This window comes from Meriones unguiculatus, chromosome 21 (assembly GCF_030254825.1).
Source record: "Meriones unguiculatus strain TT.TT164.6M chromosome 21, Bangor_MerUng_6.1, whole genome shotgun sequence".
Lineage (NCBI taxonomy): Eukaryota > Metazoa > Chordata > Mammalia > Rodentia > Muridae > Meriones > Meriones unguiculatus.
The window spans coordinates 3,056,661-3,071,710 of NC_083368.1; the positions used below are offsets into that span (position 1 = coordinate 3,056,661).

At 37.7% G+C, this 15,050-nt stretch overlaps 2 pseudogenes; both read right to left on the reverse strand.

Moving 5' to 3' along the window:
* Positions 1 to 1,125: 1,125 nt before the first annotated feature.
* LOC110543827 (olfactory receptor 4C45-like) lies at positions 1,126 to 9,808 on the reverse strand (annotated as a pseudogene).
* Positions 9,809 to 12,370: 2,562 nt separating this feature from the next.
* Positions 12,371 to 13,297, reverse strand: LOC110544121 (olfactory receptor 4C45-like; annotated as a pseudogene).
* Between the last annotated feature and the right edge of the window lie 1,753 nt (positions 13,298 to 15,050).

The window sequence follows — 15,050 nt, forward strand, 5'->3', positions numbered from 1 at the left end:
TTATAAGCCCAAACTCTTAGCTGAGGTGCTATTGACAGTTGATAGCTTCTGAGGAAGGGAAGGACAATGTTGTTTAAGGGTGCGATCTCTGGTAGGTAAACTATTCTCCAGTGGATGTCCTGTGGACACACACACACACATATATATATATATATATATTTGTGTGTATGTGTATTAAGTATATGTATGGGAAGCACAAATCTGATTAAGTGTGCTATCAAGAAAAGGACATGAAGTTAGGGGCATCAGGAGGTGGGGTGGATCTGAATAGCATACATTGTGACTATGATAAAAATACATTGCATAATGTTTAATATTTTTCACATTAAATAAAATAATTGTTTTGAACTCTTAACACTTGATCCCCACAGATATACGCCTAACAAAAAAATTAAAAATGGCATTTTATGAGTGTATTGGTCAGTGATAAATAGAGTTTAAGTTAAATTTAGATGGTATTTACTTTTTTATTTTATAGAAATTATTGTGGCCTCTTCATACTGCTCCTATCAGTCTTAATATGTCAGTCTAGTCTACTTGTATATACTTCCAATTAAGAAATGTAGTTTATATTTACATTACATATATGTGTATATATCTATGTCATTCAACCATAACATGAATGGAATCCTAGCATTTGTGTCAATGAGGGTAGGCAAATGGGACAGGATGTAAGGGGAATTAGGTAGACACAAGAAGCCAAATAATCACTCATATGTGGGAGCCAAAGCATTTGCTCTCACTGAAGTTGAGAGCAGAATAGTGGTCACAGAGGACAAGCAAGTTGGGACAGAGGAAGACTAAGGTGAAGTTAGATAATGGGTATCAAAATACGCTTGTGCAGCAATAATGAGTTCTCTGTAGAGTGGGTAACCATGCTCACTACAACCTGTTATATATTTTAAGAACAAGAAGAAAGGAGTTAAAGAATCTCAACACAATGAATGATTAATTTTAGTGTGCTGATTTGATTACAGGTTTTGTCTGTATGGATTATTAGACTGTACATCACCAATAAATGTAGTGATTGTGCCAATTAAACAGAAAAAGAATTGAAGCAGAGAAAGATTGACTATCATGAAACAACACTAGACACTGCTTCTAAATATACAAATCACCAAGTTTCTATATCATTAGCTTTCTTATTTGACCCCAGAACTTCTTCATAACTTTCTTGACTTCCTCATTTCTGAGGGTAAAGTGGAGAAAGAGGTCATGGGCCTTAGGTACAGATGTGAACCAGATAAGACAACAACAGTGACATGAGAGGCACAGGTAAACAGTGCTTTACAGTGTCCTTCTGAGCTGTTATTCCTCAGGGAGTGAAGGATGACTAAATAGGAAGCAACCAGCATAAAGAAAATAAACAAACACAGTGACCCACTATTGGCAGCAAGCAGAGGCCCAAGAGAGTGAACGTGAGTGTATGCCAACTCAAGGAGTAGTATTATATCACACCTAAAATGGCGGGGTGTTGGGACCACAGAATGGTAACTGGTCCATAAATAAAGTTTGTATTTCTCTATGGATGAATCCTAAGATTACAGTGGTACCTACTAGGAATATGCACACAGGTTGCTCATGATGGTCGTAGAGTGCAAGGGCTTACAGATGGCTACATAGTGAACATAGGCCATGGAAAGAAAGATGATTTCAGCAGCAGCAAAAACAACAACCAAAAAACAAAAACAACCCTCCCCCCCAAACCCCAAAGAAATAAAAGCTCAGCAAAAAGCTGTGTCATGCAGCCAATGAAGGATATAGTGCTTTTCTCAGAGATTACATCATAGTTAATTTTGGGTGCTATGGAAAAAGAGTATAAACCATCTATGATAGACAAGGAGGACAGAAAAAGTACATGGGAATAGCCAGGGCTGGGCTGATAAAGATGGTGACTGAGATGAGTATGTTACTTGCCATTGTCATCAAGTAGATTATTCACCACCCAATACATAAAATTTTGTGCAGATCTGGGTCTTGGGTCAAGCCCAGGAGAATGAATTCTATGATATACTGCTCATCTTTTCCAACAATTTAGCTCAGGCTGTGTGCATATGGTCATCTGAAAAAAATAGTCTCAGTGATGATAGTCAAAGTGAAACATGGAAATGTTCCATTATCTCATTACCTCTGGTCCCTGAGGTCTATGAAGTGTCATTTCTGCTTGTCTTTGCAGACAGTATCACATACCAGGCAGTTATAAAGATTGGATTGGATAGGTTGGATTAGTCCTAGTAAATTTTCATGGAATAGTGACAGGACTTTACAAATACTGTAAGAACTCTTTTCCTCATATAAGGTTACCTTGTCCGGTCTCTGTATGAGGGCTTTCACCTTCTTTTATTGTATCTTTATTTGTCCTGTTTGACTGTCTTCTCTTAGAGGTCTGATCTTTTCTGAAGATGAAATGGAGGGGATCTGGGGGAAAGGGAAGATGGGGGAGCTAGGAATGGAGGAAGGACAAATTATGGCAGGGGTGTATTGAATGAAAGAAGAATCTATTTTCAAAAAAAAAGCCAATTCTCATTATAACTGATGACATAGGTGACTTCTAAAGCCTAACTATTCTCTGACATGGCTTGTTTTATTGTGTAAAAATGCCACAATTTCTGTATCCATTCCTCCGTTGAGGGACATCTGGGTTGTTTCCAGGTTCTTGCTATTACAAATAAAGCTGCTACAAACATGGTTGAGCAAATGTCTTTGTTGTGTACTTGAGCAAATTTTGGGTATATGCCTAGGAGTGGTATAGCTGGATCTTGAGAAAGCACTATTCCTAGTTGTCTGAGAAAGCGCCAGATTGATTTCCAGAGTGTTTGTACCAGTTTACACTCCCACCAGCAATGAAGGAGGGTTCCCCTTCCTCCACAACCTCTCCAGCATGTGTTGTCACTTGAGTTATTCACCTTAGCCATTCTGAGGCGAAATCTCAGGGTTGTTTTGATTTGCATCTCCCTGATAACTAAGGATGTTGAGCATCTCTTTAAGTGTTTCTCTGCCATTCTGTATTTGTCTACAGAGAATTCTCTGTTTAGCTCCATACCCCAGTTTTAAATAGGGTTACTTGATTTATTGCTTTTTAACTTCTTTAAGTTCTTTATATATGCTGGATATCAGCCCTCTGTCAGATATATGGTTGGTGAAGATCCTTTCCCAGTCTGTAGGCTTTCCTTTTGTTCTTGCAACAGTGTCTTTTGCTTTACAAAAGCTTTTCAGTTTCATGAGGTTCCATTTATTGATTGTTGCTCTTAGAGCCTGTGCTGTTGGTGTTCTGTTCAGGAAGTCGTCTCCTGTGTCAATGAGTTCTAGGCTCTTCCCCACTTTTCTTCTAACTGATTTGATGTGTCTGGTTTTATGTTGAGGTCTTTGATCCACTGGACTTTAGTTTTGAGCAGGGTGATAAATATGGATCTATTTTCATTTTTCTGCATGTAGACATCCAGTTGGACCAGTGCCATTTGTTGAAGATGCTGTCTTTTTTCCATTGAATGGTTTTGGCTTTTTTGTCAAAAATCAAGTATTCATAGGTATGTAGGTTTATTTCTGGGTCTTCTATGTGGTTCCATTGATCCTCCTTTCTGTTTCTATGCCAATACCATGCAATTTTTATTATTATTGCTCTGTAATACAGCTTGAGATCGGGGATGGAGATATCTCCAGATGATCTGTTGTTGTACAGGATTGTTTTGAAAATTCTGGTTTTTTTTTTTTTTTTTTTTTTTTTTTGTTTCTCCGTATGAAGCTGAGAATCTTTCTTTCAAGGTCTGTAAAGAACTGAGTTGGTATTTTGATGGGAATTGTGTTGAATTTGTAGATTGCTTTTGCCAGGATGGCCATTTTCACAATGTTAATCTTACCAATCCATGAGCATGGGAGATCTTTCCATCTTCTGATATCTTCTTCAATTTCTTTCTTCAGAGACTTAAAGTTTTTTTCAAACAGGTCTTTCATTTGCTTGGTTAGAGTCACCCCAAGGTACTTTATGTTATTAGTGGCTATTGTGAAGGGTGTTGTTTCCCTGATTTCTTTCTCGGCCCTTTTGTCTTTGGTATACAGGAGGGCTTCTGATTTTTTTGAGTTGATTTTGTATCCTGCCACTTTGCTGAAGGTGTTTACCAGCTGAAGGAATTCTCTGGTTGAATTTTTGGGGTCACTCATGTATAGTATCATATCATCTGCAAATAGTGACATTTTGACCTCTTCCTTTCCAATTTGTATCCCCTTGATATCCTTTAGTTGTCTTATTGCTTTAGCTAGGATTTCAAGTACTATGTTGAAGAGATATGGAGAGAGTAGGTAGCCTTGCCTTGTCCCTGATTTCAGTGGGATTGATTTAAGTTTCTCTCCATTGAGTTTGACATTGGCTATAGGCTTGCTGTATATTGCCTTTACTATGTTTAGGTATGTGCCTTGTATCCCTGATCTCTCCAAGACTTTAAACATGAATGTGTGTTGGATTTTGTCAAATGCTCTTTCGACATCTAAGGAGAAGATCATGTGGTTTTTCTCCTTCAGTTTTTTATGTGGTAGATTACATTGATGGATTTTCATATGTTGAACCACCCTTGCATGCTTGGGTTGAAGCCTACTTGGTCATGGTGGATGATATCTTTGATGTATTCTTGGATTCGATTTGTAAGGATTTTATTGAGTATTTTTGCATCAATGTTCATAAGAGAGATAGGTCTGAAGTTCTCTTTTTTTCTTGGGTCTTTGTGTGGTTTAGGTATCAAGGTGACTGTGGCTTCATAGAATGAGTTTGGTAATGTTCCTTCTGTTTATCTTGTGGAATAGTTTGAAGAGAATTGGAGTTAGCACTTCTTTGAAGGTCTGTTAAAATTCTGCACTCAATCCATCTGCCCCAGGGCTTTTATTGGAAGGGAGACTATTGATGACTGCTTCTATTTCCTTGGGGGATATAGGTCTATTCAATCTTTCTACCTGATCTTGACTTAATTTTGGTAGATGGACTCTATCTAGACAATTGTCCATTTCTTTTAGATTTTTGAATTTTATGGCATATAGACTTTTGTAGTACGACCTAATGATTGTTTGGATTTCCTCACTGTCTGTAGTTATGTCTCCCTTTTCATTTCTGATTTTGCTGATTTGGATAGTTTCTTTCTGCCTTTTAGTTAGTTTGGCTAAAGGTTTGTCTATCTTGTTGATTTTCTCAAAGAACCAGCTCTTGGTTTCATTGATTCTTTGAATAGTTTTATTTGTTTCTAATTGATGGATTTCAGCCCTGAGTTTGATTATTTCCAGCCTTCTGCTCCTCTTGGGTGTTTGCTTCTTTTTTTTCTAGTGCTTTCAATTGGGCAGTTATTCTTTCTTTTCCTCTGGACACACCCAGCATCGTGTTTAGTAGACTCCATAGGCTAATACTGGAACTATTATTTTTCTAGACAATTCTCTAATTTAGACATATTTATTTATTTATTTATTGGTCCTATTGTCAGCATTTACTTAAAAAATGATATATTTTTAAGTAAATAAAAATGATATATTTCAGTAAATTACCAGCTGAAGGAGTTCTCTGGTTGAATTTTTGGGGTCACTCATGTATAGTATCGTATCATCTGCAAATAGTGACATTTTGACCTCTTCCTTTCCAATTTGTATCCCCTTGATATCCTTTAGTTGTCTTATTGCTTTAGCTAGGACCTCTCCTCGAAGTCCCCCTCCCTTTCTCTTACCCCTGAAACTCAGAAAAGGGGCACTCTCCCCACTACCAACCCAGCAATCAAGTCTGAGTGAATCCTCTTCCACTGAAGCTAGGCAAAACAGCTTTGTTATGAGGAAATGATTAAAAAACAGGCAGCAAAGTTCATGTGAGAAACAGCTCCTGCCCTTCTCACAAGGGGCCACAAATGAAGACTAAGCTGCCCATGGATGTAGCCAACATTTAATATGGTACCTGAATTAAATAAATACATTACTCTACATCCAACAAACAAAATCAAAACCCAAAACAAAAAGATCTCTGGGTAAGATGTCAGACTGGTAGCTGCTTAGTGTATCCCAAAGAAGGAGAGTCAAAAACTAGGAAATAATAAGAATGAAGAGACTTTCACAGAGAGAAACTGAAAAACATTGGAAATCCATGAAAGAAGTTTCATAATAACAAAGCAAGGCAAAATGAAACAAACAAAACTTATAAACATGGAGAAGCTGCTAGCAGGGTGAAGAGGAGGAATCCTGCTGCAGGCTCAGCTTAGCCAGCAGCTTGGGGCAAAGACCAGATCCTGGATCCAGCTCCTCCAGAGGACAGAAAGGCAAATGATACAAGGTTACAGCATTATATAAACCCAATCCAGAAACTGAAGTGTCCTCAGGAGATATCTAGAAAGTGCTGAATGAGAGATATGGGAATGAGTGAGAGTGAGAGAGAGAGAGAACTTATAACACACAGATCTAAATGAGATGTTTCCATCAAATATTTCCTCTTAGACCTCAGAGGACCCCACAGAAGAAGAGGCAGAAAGAATGTAGAAGCCAGAGAGGATGGAGGACTGTAAGAGAACAAGGTGTTCTAAATCAACAGAGTAAAACTCATATGAACTCACAGAGACTGAATCAGCAAGCACAGAGCCTACTTGGGTCTGTACTAGGTCCTCTGCATATATTTTAGTTTAGTATTTTTATGGGACTCTTGGATGTGTGACAAGTGGGTCTCTGATCCTTTATCCTTCACCTGGGTTCTTTTCTTCCTGTTGATTTTCCCTATTCAACTTTGATGTGATTTTGTAAAATTTTTATCTTAATATTCTTTGTTTTGTTATGTTAAAATGTGTCCCATAGCCTTGCCAAGCTAACAAGTTAAATTTACACATTGCACTGTGAGACCACAGCACATTGTAAAAATATTTTATAAATGTATTAATTAAAAAATGACTAATTGAAAAAAGGAAAATGGTTCTGGAAACAGGATGGCATAGCACATATGAATTCACAACAGTTTTGAAAAAATGAGTAATTGAAAAAAGGAAAATGGTTCTGGAAACAGGATGGCATAACACATATGAATTCACAACAGTTTTGAAAAAATGAGTAATTGAAAAAAGGAAAATGGTTCTGGAAACAGGATGGCATAGCACATATGAATTCACAACAGTTTTGAAAACAAGACATCTGCAAACTAAGGTGGATCAAATCTCAGCAAGAAGAGGAGAGTTATACATGAAATACTGTCCCTTGCTGAACAACTATTGCCAGTTTTTAGCTGCTGGTGGCCCTGGTAAGTCAGCCCTGCTCCAGTGAAAGGACACACACCCAAGGATAGTTAGTCAACATTAACTGGTATTGATAGAAAAATATGGGACATAGCACTTGTGGGTAAGTAAACAAAGGGCAAGTGTGGGAGGAGCTGTGGCATGGATACGATCAATACATGGTATAGAAAGTTCTCAAAGAGCTAACAATGTTTTGTAAAATTGACAACAGATTCTGGCAAGGATGGCAACTGACTATTGGTGCGAGTGCAAACTAGTGTATAAAACTGTCAAAGAAAAAAGACAAAGGAGATTTGTTTTAGACACACAAATTAAATCATTTGATATAGCTACAGGTTTAGAAAAACTCATCATAAATGTGACCATGGAAGCTTGCACAATATTCAGCTGTATGGTTCACCTATATTTGTGAGCAATAGATATTATTGTTTTGTAATAAAGCAGGCAAACAATCAAGCAATGTATGGTTTCATTAAAATATGGCAGGTACAGTAGAGTACTTTGTAATGAATAAAATAAAAATTAAATAAAATATGTATCCATCAATAGAGACTAAACTGGAAAGCTTAATGTTGAGTAAAAAGTTAGATTAATAATGCCATGCCATTGGTTATGCTGGTACGTGCCTGTAATCACAGTATTCAGAAGTGGAGGCAGGAAGACCTTGAGTTTGAGGCTAGCTAGAGTTGCACAGCCACATCCTGTTTCAAAACAAAATAAAAGATGAAGAAAGAAACCAAAAGTCACAAAATACAGTCCGGGAAACTCTAGTTACCCAAATAAAAATATGTCTAGTGTTGTGTGACTTCTTTTCTGGGGTGATTTGAGTGAAGATCTATTCAACTCAGACAGGACACTGCCACTACCAACAGAACAGTTCCATTAGGTTCAGCCTAGTGCACCTGTGAGTTTATTGGGCTATACAGGAATACCATTGACTCGAAGAGAGCTGAAAAGTTCACCTCCCCATTGGCAATGTGTCATACAGACTGAATGTGTGGAGCTTCCTGAGTGGCTTGCAGGAAGCCCAGCCTCTTGGAGACTTTCCTCCTCTCTAAAGTTTAGTCTGTCTGCATCACTTTGGGAGAAGTCTTGTGAGCCTTGCAAGTTTCCGGAATTTCCTAACATTGATTCTGTTTACATTCTAAGCCTTCTAAGTTTTACTTTCCAAATCTTAAGGAGCATTCCTCTAGGAAGGAATGTTTTAATTTGCAGGAAATATCTTCACAACAACATCTTTTTATTTTATTTTTATTGAAAATATATACTTTTTCATATAATATATTCTGATTATGGTTTCCCCTCCCCCATCTCCCAGATCCTCTACACCTCTCCACCCATCCAACTCCATGGCTTCTTTTTCTCTCTTAAAAAATTTGGCAAATAAAAAAGAAAACAAGCTAGGAATTAAAAATAGAACAGCAAAAAGGCATAAGAAACACACACATCACAAAATTAGAAACAGTAATATGCTAGTAAAAGATCAGTAAGATAAAATCAGTAAGATGAAAGAAATTCCAAAGCAATATGAGTCAATAAAACCTACAAAAACTGCTACATCTTTGTAGGGGGCCTAAGTCCAGCTCATTTATGGTCTTTGGTTGATGTTTCCGTCTTAGCAAACCCCTCTGGGCCCATGTAGCACATGTAGCAAATAGGCAACTTAGGCTTCAAGTGGGTCCTCTAGCGAGGGAAGTAGTTACTGTGTCTGACACAGACATACTTGCCAGCTTTTTGATCACTTTCCCCTGGCGGGACTGTCTTCACAGGCCACGGGGAAGAGGATACTTTCATTCCTGATGCAACTTGATGAGCTGGGGTAGAAGGGAAAGGGAGCTCCTCTTTTCTTTCGAAAAGGAGAGGGGGAGGGGGAAAGGGAAGAGAGAGAGGGTGGGACTGGGAGGGGAGAAGAGAAAAGGCTACAAGGATGTAAAGTGAATAAAATAAGTACACGAGAAAACAGTTTTAAATAAAAAAGAGTTAAAACAACAACAACAAAATCTACAAAAACACCTCTGAGTTTGTTTTGTCTTGGGCATCTAGTGCTGAGCATGAAACCTACCTACCTTTAAGTGTGGTTGATACACCCAGTAAACGCCATTGGAGAAAACTGAGTTTTCCTTTGCAGGCATTGTCAAGTGGAGATAGCTTTGGTTATGGATGGGAGCTCATGTCTACTTTCCCTCTCAATGCTGGAATCCCATCTGGACTGAACCTATACAGGTCTGTGTGTGTTGACATACTTTCTGTGAGTTCATATGTATATCAGTCTTGTTGTGTCTGGAAGACACTGTTTCCTTGGTATGGTCTGTCTTCTCTGGCTCTTACAATCCCTTTTGCCTCCTCTTCTGCCTGAGCCCTGAGAAGAGGGTTTTGATGAAGACGTTCCATTTAGGTCTGAGTGTTCCAATGTCTCTTGTTCTCTGTTCTTGTTCCTGGCGTCTGACCGTATGGAACATCCTTTCTAAGATCATAAGCAGTTGTGATGACGTCCTTACGTGTGAATTGCTGTCATTTGCAATATAATTAGATGCAAGCTGAGGGTAGGACATTAAGTCTTTTCTTTCCACAGCCATGGCTAGTGCATGGCACTAACTGTGCGTGATGAACATTCTGTTAGGAATGGCGACCCAGCAGCCATCATTGTCTCTCATAATTTTTCATCTAATGTATAAACTTCAATATAAATGATTAATTTCTTGCTCTTTAAGTATATATAATTCTACTTCCTTCTACTGAAGAATTGGGAAACACATATCAGGTACAGTCTGAGGCAGCTGGTATGCGTTCATAGTGCTAATTTAATGCCAGAGATAAGATGACACATTGAATCCATTTGGCCCTTTATCAATCACTATTGTCTTTAGCTCAAACCAATTTTCTCATCACTTTAAAAAGAATTTTACTTATAGTTTGTTTTTAAGTGGTGTGTGTGTGTGTGTGTGTGTGTGTGTGTGTGTGTGTGTTTGTGTGTATCACTAGTAGGTAACTTACTCAATTATATTCTATCTTATGTTGTGAGATAGGGTCTTTCATTTGTCCTGGAGCTTACAGATTACAGATTAGTGTTAGCTGGGAAGCCCTGAAATCTACCTGACTCTGTCTCCCAACAATGGGGTTACAGATGCTTTCATGCCATGCTTGGCTTTTATGGGAATTGAGGCTCCAAACTCAGGTTCTCATAGTAAGCACTTTTCACAGAGAGCCATTTCCCTAGCCTGAATTCTTTTGTTTTAAACAGATAAATTTATACTTGAAGACATAACATAGAACTTCTGAAATAGTTGCTTTGTGTGTGTGCGTGCTTGTGTATGTGCTTGTGCATGCATAAATGAAGCAGATATGCCCTCTCTGTGTGGTTGTAATTGAAAAACTTTCAAAACTTGGAAACTTCTCTAACTTAGGAAGATAGAAAGTATATTTGATGAACACTTTCTTGAAGACTTGTCCAACCCTCTGCTACTCATATAGTCATCTTTCTTTTTTAAAAATAAAACCTCATTTAAAATACAACCTGTAGTATTGAGCATAAAAATATCAAGTATATTAGTGTGTATTTATTTCACACCTACAACAATATAACTCTGTGATTTCTTGGTTCTTTTCTCTTCATATGTATTTTCCTAACAATAATATTAAAATTTATGTTTTATAAATGTATTGGTATAGTGATGAGATTGTTAAAGTGGGATTTAGATTGTATCCCTTTTTCTTCCTACTTTAAAGAAATTTAGTAATGTAGGGGCTCTAAAAAACACTGTGAGCTCCTTCTGAGTCTTAACGCCAGTTCAGCCCTCTTACATGTATTCCTAATGAGAACTGATATTTCTGCCAGTGGAAGAAAGAATAGATTAAGAAAATGTGGTATGCTTCTGAAATAATATTGCTGAGATTTCATGGGTGTGGTATCCTGGCCATGTTTAGTAGTCATTATCTCACAGTAGGCATCCTAGTCATCTGGCCCTTAAAATGTTCCTATCCCCTCTTCTGCAATATTCTTTAAGTTTTGATATAGGGATTACATTTAAGATGTATTATTTGGGTAGCTCATCTCAAGGCCACAAATTCTCTGCATTTTGACTAGTTGTGGATCTCTCCATATGCTGCAAAAAGAAATTTCTTTGATGAGAAGTGAAAGCTGTGCTTATCTATGGTTATAAGGAGACTTATTTGGAACAATGTAAGAAGCTACATTGATTTAGCTTAATTAGCACACCAGTTGACATGACAATGTAGATGGAGGAAATTTGACAAGGCCCCACCCCTATAAGAACTATGTGAAACCAATGGCTGCTGAGAGAGTGGAAATTAGTCTTTTTCAAGGATGATTTTCCTAATAGATTATCTAATACCTAGTAGTCATCTCAAACATGTAGTTATGAGCAACACTAAATGAACTCAGCACACATACACACTAATAATAATTATAGAAAAAGAGATATAAGTAACTATATGTTGGATATAGAGAGGTGAGAATGATAAAAATATAACATTCAAGTAAGAAATTCTCAAAATAATGAAAGAAGAAAATGTGACATGTATACTGACAGAATAACATTGAGCTCTAAAATGAATTATATTTAATGATTTGTAGCAACCTAGGTGGAACTGGAAGATATGACATAAGGAAAATAGCTAGGCACAGAAAGCCAAATGCTGTATGCTCTCACTCAAATATAAAAGCCAAAACTTTTATCTTATTGAAGTTCAGAGTACAATAGTGGTCATAGATACTAGGAGGACAGGAAGGAGAGGAATAGTATGAGGTTGGAGAACAGGAACCAATATACAGGTGCACTGGAGGAACACATAATCAGCACTAGGATGAACATGCTTGACAGCAATTTATTATATATCTTGTAAGGAACTAGAAAAGGGTTTAAAGATTCAATGTTTACAGAAACAATGGTTATTTAATAGGATGGAAATATTTATCACCATGGTTTTATCATATCTACATGCATTGTCACACTGTACTCCATTCAATGATATAATTATTAGTCAATTAAAATGTAGAATACAGATAGAATATATCTATCACCATTTTAAGCACGTAAGAATGTCCATAAAACAACACTAGACATTGTTTCTAAAACAAAACAAAACAAAACAAAACCAAACAAACCAATGTCTCAGGTTTATGTATCACCAACTTTTCTTATTTGGCCCCAGAGTTTCTTCATAACCTTTTTGACCTCCTCATTTCTGAGGGTATAGATTAAAGAGTTCAACATAGGTGTCACTAGGGTGCAAAATACAGTTACAGCTTTGTCAGTGGGAAAGGAGGTCATGGGTCTTAGGTACAGATATGAACAAGGTACAAAGAATAAGACAACAACAGTATCATGAGAGGCACAGGTAGACAGTGCTTTGCGACATCCTTCTGAGCTGTGATTCCTTAGGGAGTGAAGGATAACATAAGAAGCAACCAGCATAGAGAAAATGAGTAAACACAGTGACCCACTGTTGGCAGCAATCAGGGGCCCCAGTGTGTGTCAGTGTAGGCCAACTCAAGGAGAGGTATTAAATCACACATAAAGTGGTCGATGATATTTGGGCCACAGAATGGTAACTGGGCCATAAATAAAATCTGTATCTCTCCATGGATGATTTCCAGGATTATAGCAGCCCCCACAAGGAATACACACATAGGTTGGCTCATGATGGTCATATAATGCAAGGGCTTGCAGATGGCTACATAGTGATCGTAAACCACAGAAATCAGCAAGATGATTTCACCTGCAGAAAAAAAAAAATGCTCAGCAAAAAGCTGAGTCATGCAGCTATTGAAAGATATTATGCTTGTCTCAGAGATTAAGTCATAGATCATTTTGGGTGCTATGGAAGAAGAGTAGAAACCATCTATGATGATTTCTACAAATAGGTCAGAAAAAAGTACATGGGAGTAGCCAGGGCTGGGCTGATGAAGATGTTTACTGAGATGAGCATGTTACCAGCCAGTGTGATCAAATAGATTATTAAGCACACAATAAATAAGAGTTTCTGCAGATCTGGGTCTTGGGTCAATCCCAGAGGATGAATTCTGTGACATTGTTCATACTTTCCCTTAATTCAGTTCAGCATGTGTCCATATGATTACCTGAAAAAAATGTTGAAGTAATATTTTAAATTCTAACCTAAAATCTCATTGTCTCAAGGGCTGAAATATAAACAGCTACATTTGTACTTTTGTAGTTAAGATCACTTTGCAGATAATTTTGTAGATGAGAGAAGTAGGTTAGCTTATTACTGATACATTATTATAATACTTCAACAAATAAAAGTCTTATTTTGGTTGTTGGAACAAGGTTAACTGTTAACTTTTCTTAATTGTAGGAATAATCTGAAACAGGGCTTTCTTTATTTTTGTGCTTTGATCTTGTGGGACAAATATGAATCTTAATTTATTTGAAATTACATTTGTGCATGACTGTGAATATTAAATGTCTATGAACTCAGTTTTCATGAAAGTCAATGAACACTAAAGAAGTGGTATAAAGTTCCTGTGTTCAGTATGTATGATTACTCTGTATCATATGATGCACAATGACAGGGAGACAGAGACAAAAGTATAAGGAAGAGTTATTTTCTTCATGAAGGACAAGAGAAAATGTTTAAAAAGTCATTGAGTATAAGTATTTCTAAAACAGCAGCTTTCCTGCCTGACTTCTCACGGCCCTTTTTGTTGTTGGATGCATATATATAAAGTCTGTAAAGTCCCTTTAAGTCCAAAAGGGACTTTATATTTCCCAAGATTTCCCCAGATGTTGAATTATTTCTTTATTTAGAATTATGTTCAGGGTTAGGTAAAAGTCTGCTGGGCACTCACTTTTTGAAAATGGAGTTACATGTGGAGAGGGAACCTATGAAAATATAGTTTCTGTTTTTTTGTATACATTCAATCAAAATAAATGAATTTATAGTTTTCACTGACAACTAGTAGAAATATTGATGCTATAAATATGTTTTCTTTCAATTCCTTTATATGTGACTTTCACTAGTATGGCAGTGTTCTTACAAAAGAAGAGAGATTTTATTCTTTCTCTTTCCCCTTTCTGCTTCTTTCTACAGCTGAAAAACAAGAAAAAGACTTTAAAACCAACTTTATAAAGATGATGGAGGTCCTTAAAGAGGAAATGAATAAATCCCTTAAAGAAAAAAAGAAAAGAGACAATCAGAAAATTGGTACAAGCAGCTGGCAGCTCAGACCTTGGGCACTCACTCTCACTGCCTGTGGAATGAATACCTGCCTGTACTGAGGGTGAGGCTCCAAACCCAGGTGCCCACTCTCACAGTCCTGTGGACCCCTTCCTGGTCCCAGCAGCTAGCAGTGCTCACTCTCACCATCTTGTGGAGGGGATACATTCTGGTACTGTGGGGGAGGCTCCATTCTGCCTGCTTCCCAGCTGCCTGGTTCATCCAATTCAGAATCAGCCAACACAGCACAGAACTGAGCTAGGTGCAGGACTCAAATCACATTGTCAGCCATGCTGAGGAAGTCAGTGGAGCACTGGAACAGCTCTAGGCACAAATATCTTTCTGCCTGCATCCCAGCATCCTGGCTCTTCTAGGCAAAAACAGTGAGTCCAGCACAGACCAGAGAAACCAGCAGAGCTGAGCTAGGCAAGGGACCCAAGTTCTATTATCCACCTCCCCAAGGAGACCTGTAGGGCACTGGAGCAGCTCTAGGCTCATAGATCTTTCTGCCTGCACCCCAGTTACCTGGCATACCTAGGTCCCAAACAGTGATCCAGCAGAGACAGTGAATACAGAAAAGTGGAGCCAGTCTGCAGTACAGGCTCAAGGAACAATCAGACA